The 23,819-nt window shown below is 51.5% G+C and overlaps 1 pseudogene; it reads left to right on the forward strand.

Moving 5' to 3' along the window:
* Positions 1-85: 85 nt before the first annotated feature.
* On the forward strand, positions 86-18,789 carry LOC136458527 (uncharacterized; annotated as a pseudogene).
* The last annotated feature ends 5,030 nt before the right edge of the window (positions 18,790-23,819 follow it).

Raw genomic sequence — 23,819 nt, forward strand, 5'->3', positions numbered from 1 at the left:
GTCCTGCATAGAGAAGGACAAGATATCTATCCCAGAACTTGAAGGCCACCTATTGGATCACACAACTTTTCCTAGATCTATTAGGATGTTCTGGTTGTCATATGGTGCAGAATTGAATAGTGGAATGAGGTTACTTGTAGATGACAAGTCATGTTTGGACATGATTAATGAGCTGGGAACTGCTAGAGCTGTAGATATATACACCGAATCAATTGACATGGGTGGGAATGAAGAATCTGGAACATAGTATGCAGATGAGGATGTATTTGCCATATTTCGAGATGATAATATCATTGATTTGGATCATGTAGAACCTGTTGTTGAGGAACAAACTGTCCAAAATAGGGACAAATTTGTTCAGGGTGGTAACATGCTGTGTTTGGAAGGTCCAACCCATGGTCAGGTTAGTCTGAATGAAGAAGAAGAAGCAGAAGATTCAGAATCAGAGAGTGATGGTTGTGACGCTATAGGTTTCACAAGTGATGAAGATGATGAAGTTAGGGAGATAAGAACCAAATACAAAGAGTTTATGTCAGAAGTAAAGAAGAGAGGAGATATTCCAATGGACAACCCAATTGAGGTTGATGGCATACAAGGTGGAGATATTCCATTAGACAGTAATAATCAGGTCTTAGAAGGTGGAGATGGTGTTGAATACTTTGATTTAGATGGTGATGCATCATATGATGAGGACAGTGATGGTGCCTTTACAAGAAGGAAGTGCAGGTTCCCAATATTTGACAGTTCTGTTGATACTCCATGTCGGTGTTTTGGACCGGCGGGCCCTCAACCAACTAGTGAAAATGTACTGCGTGTCCCTAATTCCGGATGGTGATGCAAAGAGACACAATGTTTATACTAGTTCAGGCAATAGGTGCCCTACGTCCAGTCTGAGAGACCAATCTTGTATTCCTTGCACCGAGGTGTTTGTAGTAGGGGGTTATAAGCAAGGCGAGAGAGGGAGTTAGTCCTAGGTCTCTACGTGGAGCGATGTGACTTGCTTGAGATGTTGATCTCAAGCCACGGGGAAGCGTGTGTGTTACAGAGTGTTGCTTGCGCATGAGTGAGTGAGTTTGTCTGTTCCTCTTCCTATGCGTGTTCGTCTATTTCGTGTGCTCGTGTGCCTCTCTCTAGAAACGGTCTCAGGTCCCTCCCTTTTATAGTTGAAGGGGGGGGACAGGGGTGATACATGTGTTAGCTACGCGGCGTTGTGTAAACAGAGGTGGCATGTCTGAGCCCTGTAGCCTGTTACTGTGGCGGCATGGTCGATGGAGTGGTCCTACCCTTGAAGTGCTGGAGCAATGCGCCGGTCACATCCGATCCTATGTGACGTGGGAGCTCTAGTGATAGCTTGACGTAGGGCCTAGCAGGCAACGTGCCAGTCGCTGTGTGTTGACCGCATGAAGAGCCGAGGCTCAGTTGGTGCCGAGGCCGAGCCATCATGGGGGGCTCGACGAGCGCGAATCCTGAGGTTGCTGAGACCCTAAAGTAGATTGCCGAGGCATGGAGGGAGCAGTTGGTCCCGTACACTAATTTTGAGGCTATAGTGACCCAGACTTGACTCCCCACGCCACGTTGTTCCTGGTGTAGGGGTTAGGTAGCACAGTGCAGTGCGGGCGCCAGTCATGGACACAGTACCGAGCACAGTGGCCAGTAACCCCTGCCCTGTCCTATCCTGTCTCAGACAATATGGTGCTGATGCGACTTCCCGTCTCGTCGGCTGCTCTGCTGTGTTGAGCCATCATCCATCTGATGTTGCGGGAGTGATTGGTCGCATTAATTGGACGCGACGCTCTATTGAGGAGATCGGTCAAGGCAGAGGCGACGGGGTTATTGCCGAGCCGGCCTCGAACAAGACGAAGAATCGGCATCTCGTCCGAGGCTTTACGCACGGGGCCTCGGGCGAGACAGAGAATCAGTTTCCCGTCCGAGGCCTTTCGTGCGAGGCCTTGAGCGAGGCGGAGAGTCGGTGGCCTCGATCAAGGCTAGGGGTTAGCCAATAGTTTGTCTCTTGTTATTGATTTTGATAGGGTCTAAGTGATTTTTCTGGTTGTTGCTTAGGGGAACTCTTTCTATGGTATCCAACAGTAGCCCCCGAGCCTTAGGGAGAGTATGAGTGCTCTTCCTAAGGTTTTGATGAGACTCAGCTCGCGGTAGCTCCTGGCAGGATGATGTTTCATACTCGAGGCCTCGGTGGGTGTGCGCGAGCGCACCCACCGAGTGTAGCCCTTGAGGCCCTGGAGGAATGGATTAATTCCTTCAGGGGCTTTTCTTATGTTGTGCGAGGGATTTTATTGCATTTGTCGAGCCCATGAGTGCGAGTTTGGATCGTTGAGCCTCAGTTTGGTTGCAGGATGAGCCCCTGAGCCTCTACTCAGAGCAAGAGGGCGATCAGGGGTTTCCCTGTCTTTTTTGTGCGGCCCTCACACATCCTTTTTGTTTGGAAGGAGGGGTGGAGGGTGTCATGCTACCCTCGGTGGGAGCGAGCGGTGACACCTCCAGTGAGCTGTTATCGGGTAAGTCCGAGTGGAGGCCCGTGCCCCATTCGATAGGGGTAGGCTAGCGGTCCAGAGATGCACTCCAAGAGTACCAGAGGGCTTCTCTAGTGGGTGCTGAGGCCGTTCGATGGGCCTTGGTGGCTCAGTGCCTCCCTACGATGGGATCCCATTCGGAGACCTCCCTGCCGATCTCGGACACGACTTAGGGCGTCCTAAGCGATCACTTGCTCGGGCCTTGGCCTTGCACGGGCTCGCCCATAGTTGTCCCTGACTCTGCTGCCCTAGGGCGGCTATTGAAACCCTTGGGGGCCCAGCCTTCGAACCCCTAGACCGTAACGAGCTCGGTGCCCTTTATCGTGTTTTCCCTACGAGTTCAGGTTGCTTGTCTTCGACCTGGTTGCAGGAAGAGCCCCTAAGCCTCTGCATGGAGCGAGAGGGTGATCAGGGGTTCTCCTGGCTTTTCATGCAACCCTCGCATGTCCTTTTCATTCGGATGGAGGGGTTGTTTGCCGAGCCCTCGCATGCGAGCCTGGGTCACTGGGTCTCGGCAAGTTTGCAGGAAGAGCCCCCTAGCCTCTGCATGGAATGAGAGGGCCATCAGGGGTTCCCCTGGCTTTTTGTGCGTCCCTCGTGCATCCTTTTCGTTCGGAAGGAGGGGTTGTTTGCTGAGCCCTCGCGTGCGAGCCTAGGTCGCTGGGTCTCGACAAGTTTGTAGGAAGAGCCCCCTAGCCTCTGCACGGAGCGAGAGAGGCCATCAGGGGTTCCCCTAGGCTTTTTGTGTGACCCTCCGGCATCCTTTTCGTTTGGAAGGAGGGGTAGAATATGCCAGGCTACCCTCGGTGGGCGTGAGCGATGACACTTCCGGTGAGCTAGTTATTGGGTAAGTCCGAGTGGAGGCTCATGCCCCTATTCGATAGGGGTCAACTAGCGGTCTAGAGATGCACTCCAAGAGTACCTAGAGGGCTTCTCTAGTGGGTGCTGGGGCCATTCGATGGGCCCCTGGTGGCTCGGTACCTCCCTACGGTGGGATCCCATTCGGAGACCTCCCTGCCGGTCTCAGGACACGACTTAGGGCATCCCAAGCATTTCGCTTGCTTGGGCCTCGGCCCTCGTATGGGCTCGCCCATAGTCATCCCTGACTCTATTGCCCTAGGGGCAGCTGTCGAAACCCTCAGGGGGCCCAGCCTTCGAACCCCTAGACCGTAACAGGCTCGGTGCCCAGTTCCTTCGTCTGAAAGGAATTGGGTGGGGAATATTCCCCCCCCATCGGCTTGACAATGGTAGGCGTGCCTTTTGAGGTGGTTTTCTCGGGGAGGCGGAATGACCCTACCGCTGCAGCGGTCGGACGCGACGCTGTGTTAGCGGATGGGACATAACTGTTCACGCGATTAACAAGGAAAAGGTGGGTTCATGGGCGGTAAAATCGGATCTGGATTAACTGTACCAGATTTGGGGGAAACTCCCCTGATTTCATCACCCGTCCGCTTCATGCCCTTCCTGCATAAATACGCAATGAGCCTCGCCCCTCCCCTCCTTACCTTGCCTGCATTCGCCTTTGCCACCCTTGAGTCGTTGCTAGGAACAGAGAGCACCGGGGAGAAGAAGGGAGAAGGGCAAGGTAGAGAGGGAGAGGCTTACCGCCGTAGTCACATTCTCCACCGCACTCATGGCCGGCGCTATTGTCATTAAGGTGGATGCTTGGGGTTGGTCTGACATATCTGTGGAGACGCTCTAGTCGCTCATCGATGACGGCCTTCTCTATTCGGTTACCGACCCCAACAGGCCAAAGTGGATTGCTCTGTTGGGCGAGTCGGAGCCGAGGCCATGCGATGGCTATGTTGTGAGCTTTGTGTCCTTTCATGAGCGTGGTCTCGACCTACCGGTGGACCAGTTCATGCGGGTGCTCCTGCACTACTACAACGTGGAGCTCCACAACTTCAACCCCAACTCCATCGCGTAGGTGGCCATCTTCATCGTTGTCTACGAGGGGTACCTGGGGATTGCCCCCCATTGGGAGCTATGGCTCCACCTCTTTCGGGTGGGGCATACCACCAAGCCGATAGGCATGACGGGCATGAGGAAGGTGGTGAGGGCCAGCGGCTGCACTCTCCAAGTGCGCCAGGATCAGCAGCACCTTTACATCCTGGCCCAGCTCGCGTCAACCAATCGCCGCTGGTACACTAGCTGGTTCTACCTCTACAACGACGATGGTAGACTTCCCCCCTACATCGAGTGGGTCATGGAGAGCCAGTCGGAGAAGTGGAGGTATGGCGTCCCGAAGGAGGATCAGCCCAAGTTGTAGTCGCTCCTAGGAGGGACTGGAGAGGCTGCTGCGGCCGTGGCCTCATGGCGGCTATGGTTGTGGCTGGCCTTCCACCATCGGAGGGTGCTACCGCTGATGGCTCGGTGGCGGCGCCTATTCGAGATGAGACCAGGATGAGCCGATCGAGGGCATACTGGATGTCCACCTTCGCCCTCTCCGACGAGGAGATTCTTCATCGAGTGAGAGAGATGGTGGAGGGGTGGCTGAAGATTGGTGGTCTGACCCTATTCATGATGCACCCATCATGGGGGTACCTTTCTCTAGTAAGTCACACGCTGTTGCGATCCTCGAGGCCTCCTTGTTCCTCACTATTTTTTGGTCTCTTATTTGTGTTTGTCGTTCCTATAGGGGATGAGAGACGTGTGAGCCTCCCCGCCGCCCATTTCCGAGGACGCAGAGCAGCGGGCGGTGAACTGGGCGCACACCGAGGCACAGGAGAAGCGAAAGGATGCCGAGGGGGCAAAGCGCACAAGGAAGATCCTTGAGCGTGAGGGACTGGAGAAGTGCCGTCGATAGCAGAGGTAGGACGGTCTCCTAGTGGAGGCGTCTCCGTTGCCGTCGCTGTCGATGGACTCTTCGGGTGAAGATGATGAGAGCGAGATGGGGCAGGGTCCCCTGGGCCATCTCCCCGACGTCGGTGAGACAGCGCTTGGGACATCAGTGAGTAGCCCGGCGCTTCCAGGAGGAGGAGGAGAGGCTGCCTCAGGGCCGGCGACCGCTCACCCTAAGGCCAAGGCCGACACGCTCAAGGCACGGGCATTAGGAAAACGCACCATTAGCCCAGTGGGCTCGACGGTAGAGGTGGAGCAGGTGACGGCGGGGGCAATGCAACTGCCCCCGTAGAGGATCGAGGGGGCACCGGAGTCCGGCGAGGGCCGGCCGGCACCAGCGGATACGAAGGTCGTGCCATCGCCGCCTGCCATCCGCCTGTTGTAGAGGAGGGTCGTAGTGCTGAAGCGGTTGCATCCCCGCTTGAGGTGAGTGTTTTTTCAACGGAGTTCGTATCGTCTCCCATTTACTTTACGGTCATATGCTGACCAAGTGGGTGTTTTGCCTTCAGCCGGAAGCATCAGGTGGAGGTGCCTACCCTGGCACCGCGTAAGTCGCTCAAGGTGAGCACGGGCTCCACCGCTCAGTAGGTGGTGGAGGCGTAGGCCACCGTACAAGCGTGGCATAGCAGTCGGCGAGGGCTGACCCTAATGAGCTAGTCACCCAGGGGGAGGCTACCGAGGTGGCCATAGAGCGAGCGAGGGAGGAAACACCTATGCTCCAGCGAGGCTAAGGCTCACGAGTCAGATGGGGCCGAGGCGCCCTCAGTTGCCGAGGCCACCGAGGGTGAGACAGAGGCCCCCTAGACTTCCGAGGCTAAGGCGATGGAGGCCGGGGCGCCCAGGACCACCGAGGCCAGAGTGGCGGGGACCGGGGCCCCTGAGACCACCGAGGCCTGGGTGGCGGGAGCCAGCGTGAGCGCAGTGAAGCCGGTGGCCTAGGAAGTGGAGGCGGAGGCAGGGCAAGCCTCAATACCACCACCGGTCCAAGGCCTGCCGCCGTTGCAGGAGAGCGCTCGGGAAGTGGAGGTCCATTCGATCTCCTCTGACGATACCTCCCAGGTGAAGGGGGTGGTCGATGCTGAGGCAGCCGGCACTATGGAGCAGCCGACTCTGACCTCTGGCAAGGGAAGCTCAGCCCTCATGCGGGTATGACCCGAGCCCCACGGGTGGGATCACCCGCGTGTCTTGTGGTAGAGCCGGGACAACCCTAAGGGGGAGCCTCTGTTCGCCCTCAAGGACGTGGCCGAGGGGGGGGCGCTGGGACACCTTCGAGCAATACCGCCAGCTAGCAGAGCGGTCGCTACAGACAACGCTGTCCGTCAGTGGTCGATGATCTGCCTGGGGTCGCCTAGGTTCACGCCTTCTTTTCTCATGTGGTGTTCACTTTTTTCTGAGTTTTCTCACTAGTGAATGACCCCTATTTTACCTATCTAGGAGCTCGAGACAGCGGTCTCTCAGGGAAGTCATTATTCCTCCAACGGGAGAGGGATGTCTGAGACAAGCTCCAGCAGCAAAAGGGCTTGCTCGCTGATGCCAACAAGCTTCTATCAGCACGGAGCATGGAGGTGGAGGACCTCTGCCTTTGCTATGCTAATATGAAGGTCGAGGCAGGCCACAGCTCAGGAGTAGGTCACCCCTTTGGTGGCACGGGTCAAGGATGCTGGAGGAGGAGCTGGCCCGTGTGGCCAGCGATCGGGACGCCTTTAGGTCTCGGGCTGAAGAAGCGACGGACCTCTGCTAAGGCCCTCGCTGGGCAGCTGGGTACGGAGCAGGGCTGCGCACCTGCTGATGAAGGGTGCCCTAGGCAGAGGCCCTCAAGGTGGCTGAGGCCTCCCAGACCGAGGCTGTGGTCTGGAAGGGAAAGGTCGAGGGTGAGTCATGTTGCCCTTGTTTTATTTGTTTTTCTTGTGTTCGACCCCTAACTCCCTGGTGTGATGCAAAGCTAGAGAAAGAGGCTTCTAGGGTGGCCAAGGCTTCTCGGGTCGAGGTCTAGGGGTGGAAGGAGAAAGCTGAGGCCTCTCGGGTTGAGGCCTAGCGCTGGAAGGAGAAAGCCGAGGCCTCTCGGGTCGAGGCCTAGCGTTGGGAGGAGAAAGCCGAGGGTGAGTCCCATAGGCCTCCGCCCCTATTTGGCTCATTTTCCTTTGTGCTTAACCCCATTCCATTTGTTTTAGCATAGAGTTGGAGAAGGAGGTCACCCGGGTAGCTGAGGCCTCTATCGTAGTGCAGATGGTGCTCGAGGCCGAGATCGGGGAGCACAACATGCTGTAGAGTGCTGCCCATACCATGTGCGAGGCCGTAGAGGTTGAGGGGTCCTAGTTAGGTAGCTCCCATAGGAGCCGCTTGGTCACGTTGAGTGGCCAAGTGCACGAGCGACTCCGGGGGGCGCTGCATGCGGGCGTCAAGCGCGCCCTAGCCGTTGTCTCCTCGCACTACACTGGCGTCGACCTCGAGGCCATCAGTGACGGCTACATCTTGCCCGAGGATGAGGAGGAGGCCGATGAGGAGGTCGTGAAGCTAATGGATGCAGCTGAGGGCCCTGGCACATCGTTGGCCAAGTTGTTTGAAGATGAGGTGGTGCCTCCCCCACCGTCCGCCGATGCTGGAGACCCTGAGCCTTAACCTGGGCCTAAGAGGCCATGTAAATAAATTAGGGATTACGTTACCGTATCATAACGCTGGTGGCCATCGAGGTCTTTTTAAAGTACTTATGCGTCTACGCTTCTTAATTGTTTTTATTATCTTTCTGAGCCTCTGCCCTCTGTCTTGTTTCTGAACATATTGCTTGCAAAAAACTTCCTCGAAGCCTAAGCTATCCCTAGGGCAAAAAGGTGGTGAGGGAGTGCCATAGCCCGAAGGCGTAGGCTATCTCGTGACTCGGCTGGCCTTTTGGCCCTGAGATAGACTTTTGGTCCTTAGGTCTTTTACAATTGATTTGTTAGAGCATGATAGAGAGTTTGGCGTAGAATTTTTTTTGAAAAACGACTAAAAATGGTACATGGGACTTAGGGGGGGAGTCCCCCCCTTCTAGCCCCCGAGGGAGGCTCGGTTCTGTAGAGGCAGAGCCGTGTCTCCCTAATGGAGTTATCGTATCGCTGAGGCCCTTGATAGGCTCGGGGGTTTCTCGAAAGATTAGAACAACTAAAGAACGCTTCTTTATTGTATTTCGAGAAACAATGTATACAATGCTTGGAAATTTAAGGGTAAAAGCGATATAGCTGTTCTATATTCTAAGCGTTGGTGAGGATTTCACCCTTCTCATTGGCTAGCTTGTAGGTCCCGGGCTTTAGCACTTGGGAGATGATGTACGGTCCTTCCCATGGCGGGGTCAGTTTGTGGTGGCCCTTGTTGCTCTACCTTAGCCTCAGCACCAGGTCGCCCACTTTCAGGTCTCAGCTTCAAATGCGCCGGGCTTGATAGCAGTCGTAGGGCTTGCTGGTACTTGGCCGAATGTAGCAGCACAACGTCTCGGGCTTCCTCCAATTGGTCGAGGGTGTCTTCGATGGGTGGTGCGGTTACTTTGCTCGTTGTAGGCCTGTAGCCTCAGGGAACCGTATTCCAAGTCAGTGGGGAGGACGGCCTCGGCTCCATAGACTAGGAAAAACGGTGTGAATCCCATGGCTCGGCTTGGGGTGTTCCTCAGGCTCCAGATGACCGATGGGAGTTCGGCAAGCCATTTCTTACCAAATTTCTTCAACTGGTTGAATATTCTTGGATTAAGGCCTTGTAGGATCATGCCATTGGCACGCTCTACTTGCCCGTTTGTCCTAGGATGTCCTACGGCCGACCAGGCCACACAGATGTGGTGGTCATCGTAGAACATCAAGAACTTATGGCCAGTGAACTGCAGTCCCATTGTCGGTGATGATGGTGTTTGGAACCCCAAACTTGTGGATGCTATCAGTGAAGAACAGCACCGCTTGCTCGGACTTGATTCGATTGATCGGACGAGCCTCGATCCACTTGGAGAACTTATCGATTGCTACCAGTAGATGGGTGAAAAGCCCTCGAGGGCCTTTTGTAGAGGCCCAACCATGTCGAGCCCCCACACTGGCAAATGGCCATGAGATGGGGATGGTTTGGAGAGCTTGGGCCAGGGAGATGCAGTCTACCAGTGCGTAGTACTGGCATCCCTCGTAGGAGCGTACTAGCATGGTGGCTGTCAATAGCATGTTGGCCAGTAGAACCCTTGGTGAAAAGTGTTTCCGACGAGCGTCCGAGGCGTTGCATGGTGCCCGCTAGGCTCCCGCGTGCAAGTCCCAAAGTAGGGCTCGACCTGCCTCGGTAGTGATGCATCGTTGGAGGACGCCAGATGGGCTTCACATGTACAATTCGCCGTCGCTGAAGAACGTAAGTCTTGGCCCGTCGAGCAAGCCGTCGGGCTTCGGTCCTATCAGCAGGAAGCTCCCCTTGGATGAGGCAATCAAGGAACGGGACTCGCCAGTCTGTGCCCTCGTTGACCTTGGGAGGCTCCGTGTTGACTTCCATGACCTTGGGCTCGGCTGAAGGAGTCTCGATGACAGAGGGGGCCTTGAGCCCTACAGGGGGCTCGACTGCTGGGCCCTCTTCTGCTGCTGAGGCGCAGTCGATGGAAGGTTTGTGGAGGTCTCTAGCGAAGACGTTTGGGGGGACTGGGGCCTGTGCTGATGCCATCTTTGCCAGTTCATCCACGGCCTCATTGAATTTACGCGCGATGTGGTTGAGTTCGAGACTGTCGAACTTGTCTTCAAGGTGATGTACTAGCTTGCAGTACGCCTCCATTTGGGGTCATGGCAGTTTAACTCCTTCATCACTTGCTCGACAATGAGCTACGAATTGCCCCGTACGTTGAGACATCGTACTCCAAGTTCGATGGTGATCTGCAAGCCATTGATAAGGGCTTCGTACTTAGCTATGTTGTTAGAGGCGGCGAAGTGGAGCCGAATCATGTAGCGCATGTGTATTCTAAGGGGTGAGATGAAGAGCAGACCCATGCCTACCCTGGTCTTCATTAGGGACCCATCGAAGTACATGGTCCAGTATTCCGCCTAGACTTGGGCAGGCGGCAGTTGGGTGTCGGTCCACTCTGCCATGAAATCAGCTAAGACCTGAGATTTAATTGCTTTCTGAGGTGTGAAGGACAGAGCTTCCCCCATGAGTTTGATGGCCCACTTGGCTATCCTACCCGAGGCCTCCCGGTTATGGATTATCTCTCCCAGGGGGAAAGATGATACCACGGTCACCTGGTGGGACTCAAAGTAGTGACGCAGCTTGCATCGAGCCAAGACCATGGCGTAGATTAGTTTCTAGATGTGGGGGTAGCATGTTTTGGTCTTAGAGAGCACTTCGCTGATGAAGTAAACAGGTCATTGGATGGGTAGAGCATGCCCCTCTTCCTGCCTCTCGGCCACTATGGCCGCGCTGACCACTTGGGTCATTGCGGTGATGTAGAGTAAGAGGGCCTCGCCCTTGGCCGATGGTACCTAGGACTGAGAGGATTGGTGAGCAATGCCTTGAGTTTGGTGAGGGCTTCTTCGGCCTCGGGGGTCCAAGAAAAACATTTCAATTTCCTCAAGAGGCTGGTATAGAGGCAAGCCTTTTTCGCCAAGGCGTGAGATGAAGCGGCTCAGGGCCGCAAGGACATCCCATAACCCTCTGTACTCCCTTGAGGTCTCAGGATCGGCCCCATGTTGGTCACGGCTGAGACCTTCTCTGGGTTGGCTTCGATGCCATGTTCCAAGACTATGAATCCTAAGAGCATGCCTTGGGGGACCCCGAAGACACACTTATCAGGGTTGAGCTTGATGCCCTTTTCCTTGAGGCATCTAAAGGCTATTTCCAAGTCACTGATGAGATCACAGGCCTTCCTGGACTTGACCACGATGTCATCCACGTAGGCCTCGATGGTCCGCCCGATGTGCTCACCAAAGACATGGGTCATGCACCGCTGGTATGTGGCCCTTGTGTTTCTAGAGGCCGAAACGGCATAGTCACATAGCAGTACATGCCAAATGGTGTGATGAAAGAAGTCACGAGCTGGTCGGACTCTTTCATCTTGATCTGATGGTAACCGGAATACGCATCAAGGAAGGATAGGGTTTCACATCCCGTAGTGGAGTCAATGATTTGGTCGAATTCGAGGTAATGGGAAAGGGACTTTTAGACATGCTTTGTTTAGACCAGTGTAGTCTACACACATTCTCCACTTCCCATTATTCTTCTTAACTAATATAGGATTAGCTAACCACTCTAGGATGGGACACTTCTTTGATGAATCCAGCCACCAAAAGCTTCTGCACCTCCTCGTCGATGGCCCTGCGCTTTTCCTCGTCGAATCAGCGCAGGCGCTGCTTCACATGCCTAGGAGCTAGCCCAGGATGTCCAAGGCGTGCTCGGTGACCTCCCTTGGTATGCCCAGCATGTCCGAGGGGCTCCACGTGAACATATTGACATTCACACAAAGAAAGTCGATGAGCACAACTTCCTATTTGATGTCGAGGGTGGCGTTGATCCTCAGCGCCCGGTCATCAGGGCAGGTGGGGTCGACTGGGACGAGCTTGATGGCCTCTGCGGGCTCAAAAGTCCCGGCGCGACGCTTGGAGTCGGGCGCCTCGCTACCAAGTCGGTCGAGGTTGATGATGACAGTCTCGGCCTCTATGATAGCCTCAGAGTACTCGATGCACTCGATGTCACAGTCGTATGCATGCTCGTACGTGGACTCGACAATGATGACGCCATTGGGGCCTGGCATCTTGAGCTTGAGGTAAGTGTAGTTGGGGATCGCCATGAACTTAGCATAGCATGGCCGCCCCAGGATGGCATGGTATGTTCCCTTAAACCCAACCACCTCAAAGGTGAGGACCTCCTTGCGGTAGTTGGAGGGAGTACCGAAGCAGACGGGTAGGTCAATGCGTCCGAGAGGCCGCGTGCGTTTCCCCGGCACAATGTCGTGGAAAGGCACGGCATCACCCTGGAGCTACGACTGGTCGAAGCTCTAGGAGCTCCAGGGTGTTGGCGTAGAGGATGTTGAGGCCACTGCCTCCGTCCATCAATACCTTAGTGAGCTGGGTGTTGCCGATGATGGGGTCGATGACAAGTGGGTACTGCCCGGGGTTTGGGACATAATCGGGATGGTTGTCTCGGTCAAAGGTGATCGCCTCTCGAGACCAGTTGAGGTACTAGGGAAGTGGCCACCTTCACCAAGAAGACCTCCCAGTGCTCCCTCTTCTGCTAGCATGTCCGTGAGGCACGCTGAAGGCCCACCGAAGATCATGAAGGCATTGTGCACCTCGGGGAACCATTCGTCCTTGTCGTCGTCCCTATCACCGGTGCCCCTCCTCTTGGCATCATCGTCGGAGAGCCCGAGCTTGGCATAGTAACGTCAGAGCATGGTGCACTCCTCGAGGGCATGCTTCACCTGAGCCCTGGTGGTAAGGGCATGGTTTCTTAAGCATGTCGTCAAAGAGCCCGGGACCTCTGGGGCCTCGGGGATTCTTGCGCTCTGCTGCCAGTGACTAGGTCGACCTCGAGGACTTCCTACTTCCCCTAGTGACCCTTCTTCTTTTTCTTGGGGAGGTGGGGAGCCGAGGCCCCGGGGGCCTCGTCCTTCCAGCTTCCCCTTGGCATCGTTGTCGGGGAAGATGGCCCCAATGGCCTCTTCGCCCGAGGCAAAGTTCATGGCGATGTCGAGGAGTGTGGCCACCGAGGTTGGCACATTCTGGCCCAACTCTCGACTAGGTCTCAGTAGGTGGTGCTAGAAAGGAAAGCTTGGACAATTTCCAATGTCTGCCAACGCTTGGCAACTCGGTGCATTTCTTAGAGAAGCAGTCGGATGAAGTCTCGGTAGAGACTTCGTCCTGGGCCCTAGTGACAACTCTTGATGTCCCAAGAGTTCCCAGGGTGCACGTACATGATCTAAAAGTTCCTAATGAAGACCCTTACCAAGTTGCGCCAGTCATGGATCTGCGAAGGAGGGAGGTGTTCGAGCTAGGCTCGCACTGAGTCTGATAGGAACAATGGGAGGTTGCGGATGATGAGCAGGTCATTGTCCGTGCCACCTTACTGACAAGCCAGGCGGTAATCGGCTAGCCAAAGCTCGGGATTAGTCTCGCCGCTGTACTTCATGAGGTTGGTCGATTGCCGAAACCAGGCGAGAAAATGAGCAACATGGATGGCTCTGCTAAAGACTCGAGGACCAGGCGGCTTCGGAGAAGGACTATGATCCTCCCCACTATCGTAGCAGCCACCTAAGTGCAGATGGTAGCCCTAGGTGGGCCCCTCATTGTCGTGGCGCCGTCGCCTGCTAACCACCTTGTGGTTGCCCTGCACCTCGCATCGGTTGCCGAGGCGGTCGTGCAGCAAGGGGACCCTGTTGGCTGTCGGTGCCCGAGCAGGCTTAGGACGAACCGAGGCCTCCCTATCCTGCCGTGGCAGTGCCGTGGGAAGCTCCAAGGTGCCTCCACGCTGTCGAGAGGTGGAACTCTCGGCCTGCTGAACTGCGGTGGTCTCGAGGAGATCCTGGAGCTCGTCGTGGACCCATTGCCCCTCCGTGGTAGAGGGCTTGGGCATCGTTCAGACTAGCATCGCCATAGCCACAACATTCTAGCTAACACAATTGAAGATTGGGGGTTGCTCACCCCCTTCATCGTCATTGATGCGGTGGTGGACGTCGTGGGCCCTCCATCGGGCTCCTCCACCATCACCGCGACCCACTGCTCCTGCTCGAGAGTGTCTCAAAGCTGCTGCAGAAAGAGTTGGTCTTGTTCGACCTTGGCCTAAAGCTCATGGAGCCGCTCTAGGTCCGGGCATCGAAGTTGTCCGAGGGCAAGGTTCCCGTTCTGCGGTGTCGATGGGACAACGCGTGGAGGTGTGGCGTCGCCTGCCCCCTCGTCCTCATCACCTGTGCTCGGCATCCCGAGTCCAACGTGGAAGCACTCACAAGTGGGGTCGTAAGTGCCTTCATCGTCAGAGTCAGAGTAGCCAAAGCAGTAGTCGCTCACTGGCCTAGGAAGCGGTGCATGACTTCAGGGTCGCGAAGTTCGGAGAAGTCCGCTCCGGCCCATGCCTCATCCTCCTCCGAGGAGTCAATGTAGGTGTGGGTCGAAGTCGTGGTGTCGAAGTCGAGGGCGAAGCGTTGGTGGCGTCCTAAGGGCTCTGTGTGAGCAGAAGCATAGGCGGCGGCGGCATTTCTCAACCTGAAGGGGTACGGGGATGGTGCCATCGCTAGGCTTTGCTTTGCTGAAGTCGACTCCTTAGGAGGTAGCAGGGCAGAGCTTGATGATGGGGTGTTGCCGCACGCCACCGGCGTCTTTCCCTTGTCTAGACTCAGGCTAGACAGGTCCCCAACCAGGGACCTTGTGCCAATAGCTGGGCGTGGGATATTGGTGGAGCACGGCGTGTCGCCCTGAGCTTGCGTGGTGTTGGGGTGGTCCTGCCCATGCCATGCCTGGTGAGCGTGATGAGAGCGGCAGCCTAGGCGCCGCCTACGCCTAGGCTACTAGGGCGTGATGTTGTTGACGGTTAGTGGGACTCTGGGTGAGAGGAGTACCATATCGTACTCATGTCCTAGAGACATGAACTCTAGGCTCCCAAACTAGATTATCGTGCCGAGACGCAGTGGTCGCACGGGGTCTGCCATCCGGAACTTGTTGGGATGATGAAGATGACACGCAATAGTTCCCCTACCTGGCGCACCAACTGTCGGCATTTTGGACCAACGGGCCCTCAACCAACTAGTGAAAATGTACTGCATGCCCCTAATCCCGGATGGTGATGCAAAGAGACACAAGGTTTATACTGGTTCAGGCAATAGGTGCCCTACGTCCAGTCTAAGAGATCGATCTTGTATTCCTTGCACCAAGGTGCTTGTAGTAGGGGGTTACAAGCAGGGCGAGAGAGGGAGTTAGTCCTAGGTCTTTGCGTGGAGCGATGTGACTTGCTTGAGATGTTGATCTCAGGCCACGGGGAAGTGTGTGTGTTACAGAGTGTTGCTTGCACGTGAGTGAGTGAGTTTGTCTATTCCTCTTCCTATGCGTGTTCATCTATTTCGTGTGCTCATGTGCCTCTCTCTAGAAACGGTCTCGGTCCCTCCCTTTTATAGTTGAAGGGGGGACAGGGGTGATACATGTGTTAGCTACGCGGCTGTCGTGCGAACAGAGGCGGCATGTTCGAGCCCTGTAGCCTGTTACTATGGCGGCATGGTCGATGGAGTGGTCCTACCCTTGAAGTGCTAGAGCAACGCGCTGGTCACATCTGATCCTGTGCGACTGTGGGAGCTCCAGTGATAGCTTAACACAGGGCCTGGCGGGCGACAGTGCCTGGTTGCTGTGTGTTGACCGCGTGAAGAGCCGAGGCTCAGTTGGTGCTGAGGCTGAGCCATTCATGAGGGGCTTGGTGGGCATGAATCCCGAGGTTGCCAAGACCCTAAGTAGATTGCCGAGGCATGGAGAGGCTATAGTGACCCAGACTTGACTCCCCACTGCCATGTTGTTCCTGGTGCAGGGGTTAGGTAGCATAGTGTTGTGTGGGCGCCGGTCATGGGCACAGTACCGAGCACAGCAGCCGGTAACCCCTGCCCTGTCCTGTCCTGTCTCATACGGTATGGTGCTGATGCGACTTCCCATCTCATCGGCTGCTCTACTGTGTCGAGCCGTCGTCCGTATGATGTTACGGGAGTGATTGGTCGCATTAATTGGATGCGACGCTCTATTGGGGAGATCGGTCAAGGTAGAGGCGATGGGGTTATTGCCGAGCCGGCCTCGAACGAGACGGAGAATCGGCATCTCATCCGAGGCTTTACGCGCAGGGCCTCGGGCGAGACAGAGAATCGGTTTCCCATCCGAGGCCTTTCGTGTGAGGCCTTGAGCAAGGTGGAGAGTCGGTGGCCTCAGTCAAGGCCGAGGGTTAGCCAATAGTTTGTCTCTTGGTATTGATTTTGACGGGGTCTAAGTGATTTTTCCAGTTGTTGCTTAGGGGGGCCTCTTTCTATGGTACCCGACACTCCATAGTTTGCAGTTGACATGTGCTTTAGAGGAAAGGATCAATTGAAGGATGCTATAGAGAGGTATGCACTGAAGATGAAGATAAATATCAGATATGTGAAGAATGAGCAGAAAAGGATTAGGGCTATTTGTAGGTGGAAAGGCTGTCCTTGGCTTCTATATGCTTCCCATAACTCAAGATCTGACTAGTTTCAGATTGTAACTTATAATCCCAACCATGCTTGTTGTCCTGAGCTTAAAAATAAAAGGTTATCTACAAGTAGGATATGTGAGAGGTATGAGAGTACTATTAAGGCTAATCCATCTTGGAAGGCTAGAGCAATGAAGGAGACACTACAAGAGGACATGGGAGTGGATGTGTCAATCATAATGATTAAGAGAGCAAAGGCATGTGTAATGAAGAAAATAATGGATACTCAGACTGGTGAAGTACTCCAAGTTGTTTGACTATGCTCTAGAGTTGCAGCGTAGTAATCCTAAACTAGTGTGCATGTTGCCCTTGACCCAGAGGAACAAGACCATGTGTTTTAGAGGTTTTACGTATGTTTTGATGCATGTAGAAGAGGATTCTTAGAAGGATGCAGGAGGATAATTGGGCTTGATGGTTGTTTCCTTAAGGGGCCATTGAAAGGTGAGTTGTTATCAACTATTGGCAGGGATGCAAATAATCAGATTTACCCAATTGCATGGGCTGTCGTGGAATATGAGAATAAAGACTCATGGAATTGGTTTCTTGGGCATCTTCAGAAAGACATCAACATACCTGTTGGAGTAGCAGGCTTGGGTATTTGTAACTAGACCAACATAAGGTAAATTTCTATCTATTTATGTCAATTTTATGCAGGGGTTGTTTTAATCATTAAAACAAAATGTTTAAATCATTTGTGTCCATTTTATGCAGGGGCTGCTAAGCATAATATCTACATTGTTTCCATTTGCTGAGCATCGGATGTGTGCACGCCGCCACATCTATGCCAACTAGAGAAAGAAACATAGGCTGCAAGAGTACCAAAAGAGGTTTTGGAAGATTGCAAAGGCACCTAATGAGCAGTTGTTTAAGCATTACAAGAGTAAGCTTGCTGCAAAAATTCCTCTGGGGATGGCAAGATTTGGAGAAAACAAATCCTATTCATTGGTCTCGAGCTTGGTTCAGACTTGGATCCAATTAGTGAATCAGTTGACAACAACATGAGTGAATCATTCAATAGTTGGATTATAGAATCAAGGTTCAAGCCTATTATTACTATGTTGGAGGACATCAGGATCCAGGTGACTAGAAGAATCTAAGAAAATAGGAAGTAATAGTGAGAGGTGGACAATGGCAGTGTGTCCTAACATTATCAGGAAATTCAACAAGATTAGGCATAGGACACAGTTTTGTCATGTCTTATGGAATGGTGATGCTGGATTTGAAGTGAGAGACAAAAAAAATAGGTTCACAGTAGACCTGAGAAGCAAGACATGCTCATGTAGGTACTGACAAGGCTCTAGGATTCCATGCCAACATGCTTGTGCTGCCCTATTCAAAATAGGCACTAAGAGCCTAACAATTACATACATGAGTGCTTCTCACTTAAGACATACAAGAAGACATACCAACATGTACTACAGCCAGTGGAACATGAGTCGGCTTGGCCTGTGTCTCCAAATCCCAAACCATTGCCTCCTAGAGTAAAAAAGATGCCAGGCCGACCAAAGAAAAATAGGAGAAAAGACCCTTCAGAGCTAGTGAAATCTAGAACCAATTCATCAAAAGTTGGTACTAAAATTAGATGTCGTCGCTATGGAATTTATGGTCACAACTCGAGGACATGCTTTGTGAAAATGGTGTTTACTGAATTTACTATTTTTCCTTGCTGCACTATATTCATTCCTTACTCATTTTACTAACTTGGTCCGTACTGTACAACAGCAAGAACAAGCTGGGTCATATAATCCTCCCGCCACCAATGCAAGTCACTCAAGCCCATTGCAAATTGAACCTGCACAGTCGAAGCAAACTAAAGGAAAATCCATAGCGGCATCATCAAGTAAGAGTAAGATGCCTAAGGGTTCATCATTTATACAGGTTAGTAATAATTCCGACATGTCCATGCTATAAGCCTAAGTAAATTATATATTTGCCTAAATTGGCTTTGCTGTTTATAGTCTGGCCATAAGAGAAGACTGATATCTTTTGGAGAGAGTGCTCAAGCATCTATGAAGTCAAGTGCTCAAGCATCGGCAAAGGCATCTATTGGAGGGAGTGCTTCTGTTGTCATTGAAACTAATGCTGGGACTGCTGGCTCATTTGCAAAGGCAACAATCAATGTAAAAGGTGGACGTGCCTCTGTACAAAATCCATTCGAACTTCACTTGGTCGTGGATCAGCATCAGGCCAAAGCAGCTCGTCCTAGAAAAAAACAACAGAGCTGGTGAATTCAAAGAATAAGATGATGTAGCTTGCCAATGTAGTTTCAAAGCAGCAATGCTTTGTATCACTTAGTCATAATGTCAGTGAACACTTGCATTTGTTATGTCAAAACCATGAGCATGAGACATGTTAAATTTGTATTTGCATTCATTTCTCATTGCCTCAAACAGTGGTTACACAATGAGCCATATGCCACAAGCAATTATAATGCTAAAACAAATTAAGATTACAATGCACTCTCGTTGTTCTCTAATAGTACATTTCAGTTCACGAATTTCTTGTTTCGCTCTCTTGTCGATTAGCATACATATCATCCCATTATCCAGATGAATGTTCAGTACAGCTCTGACATGCTGTGCCTCATGGAAACTAGGTCCTGAATCACCCTTTTTGCTCTACCTTCAAAGTGTTCATCGATCCAATACTTGAAATCACAAGACTGCTCAACTTGTGAGCACGCCAGGAACCTTCTTCCTGTGTCTAGACCAGACCAACAACAACACAAAATTGGGGAGAATCCATGCCGGCATGTAAGCCCTGTCCTCACCAGCATCCCCTCTTAATGTTGTTCAAGTAGTGTTTCAAGCTACACCAAATCGATGAATTTTTATCAAAAATCAAATCAATCTCCGATTCAAATCAACCCTAGCCCAAACACCAATAGCTCTACTCACCTCCACTACACGCGTAGCTTCATGAGCGCCAGAACTTGACGCTCCAGGATCTGGCGCTACTCCCCTTATTGGTGTCGACCTTCTCCCTCTCCCCTCCCTGGATCCATGCTCCATGGGGATATAGGCACAACAGTCGCCACCTCCATAATGGAGTGAGCAGATGGGGGAGCGATGGAGCTAGCAGATGGGGGATACGGGGGAGATGAATCGAATGAAGCAGACGAGGGAGAGGGAACTGGGACCCGGCGGCCAGTGGGTCTTCCTCTCTGGCGGCGACAACGAACAGAGAGGACGAGGACGAGAGGGAGGAAATGGGGAAGAGGGAAACACCAGTCAGTCGGCCAACGGGTAAAGAAATGAGCGAGGGGTAGGACAGACATCACGCATGTCTAGCTAGCCACGTGGCGTGCTATCAAGGGGAACGGACGAGATTGAGTCCGAAATCGATTGTTGAAGGACGAAAGTGGACAATTTGATAGTTCAGGGGCCAAATTGAGCCTCGGACGATAGTTTAGGGACGAAAATGGCTATTTCGCCTTGTTTTATCGGAGCTTTGTCTTTGAGGTTTTATCACATTTTGATCATTTAAACAATATGCTCTTGTATATAATGTGATTATCGATCGATAGCAACCGTATTCTATATTCATGTAGTATCAGTACCGCATTTGTTTTTTTTCATTTCTTAAAAATATGCATACGTGAATAATTTAGTTTTTTCCCACTACTTTCGAACCATTTTCATCTCTATTTGCTTCGTTTTGTTGCAATTTCTCAAAGCTGGCAACCAAACAATTGGGATATACTTCTTAATTTCCTTGCTAACCAAACATGATAATTGGATTGGAAGCCCTTGTTTTTTTATTTTCCACATGAAATTAAAATAGGACCTACTTCAATCCATCCTCACACCGATTCAACAACCAAATGACTACCATTTTTAGTTCCTTGTTATAAACATCACATTTCCTTGTTCTTTAGTGACTCAATATAGTAACATTACATTCATGTTTAAGAGTTCTTTTTTCACATGACCGGTATCACTCTGTAGGCACTTCCATACTTCCATCCCAAGTTCTCTCGCTCCTGTGTTTGTTATGTCTCCTAGCCTCCCAAGTCCCATGCTCTCCAATTGTGCGAGTACACATGGCGCCGCACTATTCAAATGCTGCCTGTGAGTGCAGTGGTGGAACCAGGGGCTATGCTCTCAACCCCCACCGCCCCCTCACCCCCACCCCCCCCACACACCCCAACACAATGATTTTTTAAAATATTTCTATAAATATTTCAATTTATAGCACACCAAGGCATCAATTCACTGTTGCTGCCTTCTCTGTACCCTTTATCCCAAATGTATTACTTTCTGATATTTTGCCTAATTTCTAAGATCTAAGCTCCTGCTTAAACTGTCTACAACAAGGAACATATATGGACACCTAAACCCAAAATCGATAGCAAAGAGATCCAAAATCAGCCTCTAAGACTAGTCTCTAATAAGGAGACCCAAACCCAAAATGGGTAGTGAGAGACCCAAAATCAAGCTCCAACAGAGTACCTATACAGGAGACTTATTTTGAGTTGCCTTGAGAGATACAATCCAAATATGGGTATCCTCTCTCCTAGAAACCCATTTGCAGAAAGGATTCTCTTTTGGGTCTTGTTGTTGGAGAAGATGTCGAATAGGTATTGAACCTTTTGCCTGTAGCGCTACCCAAAGTACGAATGGGTCTTGTATTTTAGGTGGTATTGTTGGAGATAGCCTAACAGAGTACCTATATAGGAGACCTATTTTGGATTGTCTGAGAGGCACGACCCAAATATGAGCATCCTCTCTCATAGAAACCTATTTGCAGTATTAGAAATTTAGGCATTTTCATTATCAGTTTAATCTAGAAAAATAACATCAGCAGATTCATGATGGCATATATGTGCATGTGTATATCTCTAACGAACGCTACAGCATGCAGAGATGACATACAGATAAATACAGTAACAGTAATCAGAAAGATTAGACTGTACCCAGCGGATGGTCTCATGCCGAGAGCATCAGAGGCTCAATTCGCACTAGTCGACATAGTGCATTACTCGAAAGTCGGCGGACCACAGTCGGTGCAGGACGATGTTCGTAGTGTAGCCCCATGAACGGATCACTAGGAAGAAGACGCCTTGATGTTCCAGCAGCCAATCACCGAGAAGAAGATGGGTTCCAAGAGCGATCATCACCAGGAAGAAGGCGTACAGTAGACGAGCAGTCATGGATCGCTCCCCAAAAACCTAATCGCCGCACACCCCGTGCAAGGTTCTCAAGCGAGCGAGGGTTCTGGAGGCACCTGCTCTCCCGCTGCTCCATGCGCGTAGAGGTATGGGACGGGGAAGCCAGAAGGCTGCTGAGATGTGGTTTCTCTCGAGAGCGGTTGCGAAGACGAAGATCTGAACTGACGGAGGACTCGGATATATGGGTGTGACGGGAATGAAGAGAGGCAGCGGAGAATCGAAAGCTGGAAAGGACGGTAACTGACGCAATCAGTTTGCCTCCATCATCAAAGGGAGTAACTCCCGTAATTATGTGGATTAAGTGACAAAAGACTGGCCACTGCCCGCCCGATCGCCGCCTGCCTGCCGCGCCCATGGCCCGCCCCGGCCAACGGCGGCGGCAGCGCGCGCGCGTGGCACGCCTTTGTCATTTTCTCAGCTTCTCAATTTATATGAATAATTTTCAAACATATAAGCTAAGTCAATGTTCAGTCAAAATATCATGTATGGTATTAAACCTATACAACGCTTAATGTCACGTACCTTGTGCCCATATTATATCCAACATGCAGAAATGATTATCTTTTGGGTCTTATTGTTGGAGAAGACGCCGAATAGGTATTGAACCTTTTGCATGTAGCGCTACCCTAAAGGATGATTGTGTCTTGTATTTTAGGTGTTGTTGTTGGAGATAGCCTTATGTGCTTCGTAATACGAGAGATCTTGGCCCAGAAATGAGGAGGCCAACCAGGGGCGGACACAAGCAGTGGGGCGGGGGGGGGGGGGGGGGGGGGCTCAAGCCCCCCTACCTATATCGTAGCAGTGGAACCCCTGTGGAAGTCTCCCATGAATTTTTAGGCAAAGTTCTATAGTATAGGGGGGCTAAGACTTAAGATCGAACAACAGTGTTGTTCAGCCCCCTGAAATATTTTCTGGGTCCGCCGCTGGAGCCAACAGTTAATGGTGACCTATTCTATAGGCCGCAAATAGTTTTTGGTTTATAATTTATCCTTTGTATTGTCAGTGTTGGCCTTTTCTTTAATATTTTGTCAACTTTTTGACATGCAGGTACATAGCGTACGGAATCAACGAGAGCATGTCATCTTACTTCTGGCTAATATGCAAATACGAAGGAATTATCATGAGGTTTCTTTCTGTGTATATTCAGCCCTTATCTAACATTGTTCCTGTTTATATTCCTTTTTGTTTTTATAGAAGGCTTCCATTTCGGTCTTTACAAATCAAAATTCTTGTTGCAGATGGATCAAAATACGTCGTGTTCAGAAAACTATTGAAGAACTACAAGATGTGGTTCGAGTTCCATGGTGGTCAGAACAACCTATGGTCAGTGTGGCAATAGAATGATGAAAGATACTGTCAGTCATGAACTTGATCTTGATAACATGGGGTAAAGGGGGCGTTTATTTTTGTTTTTGTTTGATAGCAGGGGCCGTGCCCCCCCCCACCCCCACCACCCACACAATGAATTTTTTTAATATTCCTATAAATATTTTAATTTACAGAACATCAGGGTATCAATTCACTCATTTTTATTATAATTTTGTGATTTTTATATGAATATTAACTACATAAAAGTATTAAAAAATCGAGGCATAAATTTATGTATATATTGTCATACTTAGAATTGTCATCATATTTATCCGACCCCCTTTAATCAAAATTATCGGTTCCGCCACTGGGTATCACTAGCAGCAGCAAACCATGCAATCTTAACGAAATTCTTGAATTTCGTGGATACTGAAAATGATTTCACATTTTCTGATTTTCATGTGTCCCTTATTGGTTGCATTTACATGGACGACAACGATACCACTCCATACTAAAATTGATGAAAATTTTCGAAAAGAGGGATAACGAAATGCCCGTTCCACCAACCAGCACCCCGGTCGGCGGCCGAGACAGGCGCTGCCTAACAAAAGGCCCCTCGCTTCAAAATGAACTCACCCTCCACTTTTTCGTCCCTACCCGCAGGAGCCTTGAACTCCACTCCAAATTCAAACTTGGGGGCGTCCACACAACGTCTCGCAGATCCCAGGGTGCAACCTGTAAAATCACCCCCTCTCCGTCCCTCTCCGAGACTGAGGTCTTTTATACTCTAGTTCAGTAGGAGC

This window comes from Miscanthus floridulus, chromosome 6 (assembly GCF_019320115.1).
Source record: "Miscanthus floridulus cultivar M001 chromosome 6, ASM1932011v1, whole genome shotgun sequence".
In the NCBI taxonomy this organism is placed as follows: domain Eukaryota; kingdom Viridiplantae; phylum Streptophyta; class Magnoliopsida; order Poales; family Poaceae; genus Miscanthus; species Miscanthus floridulus.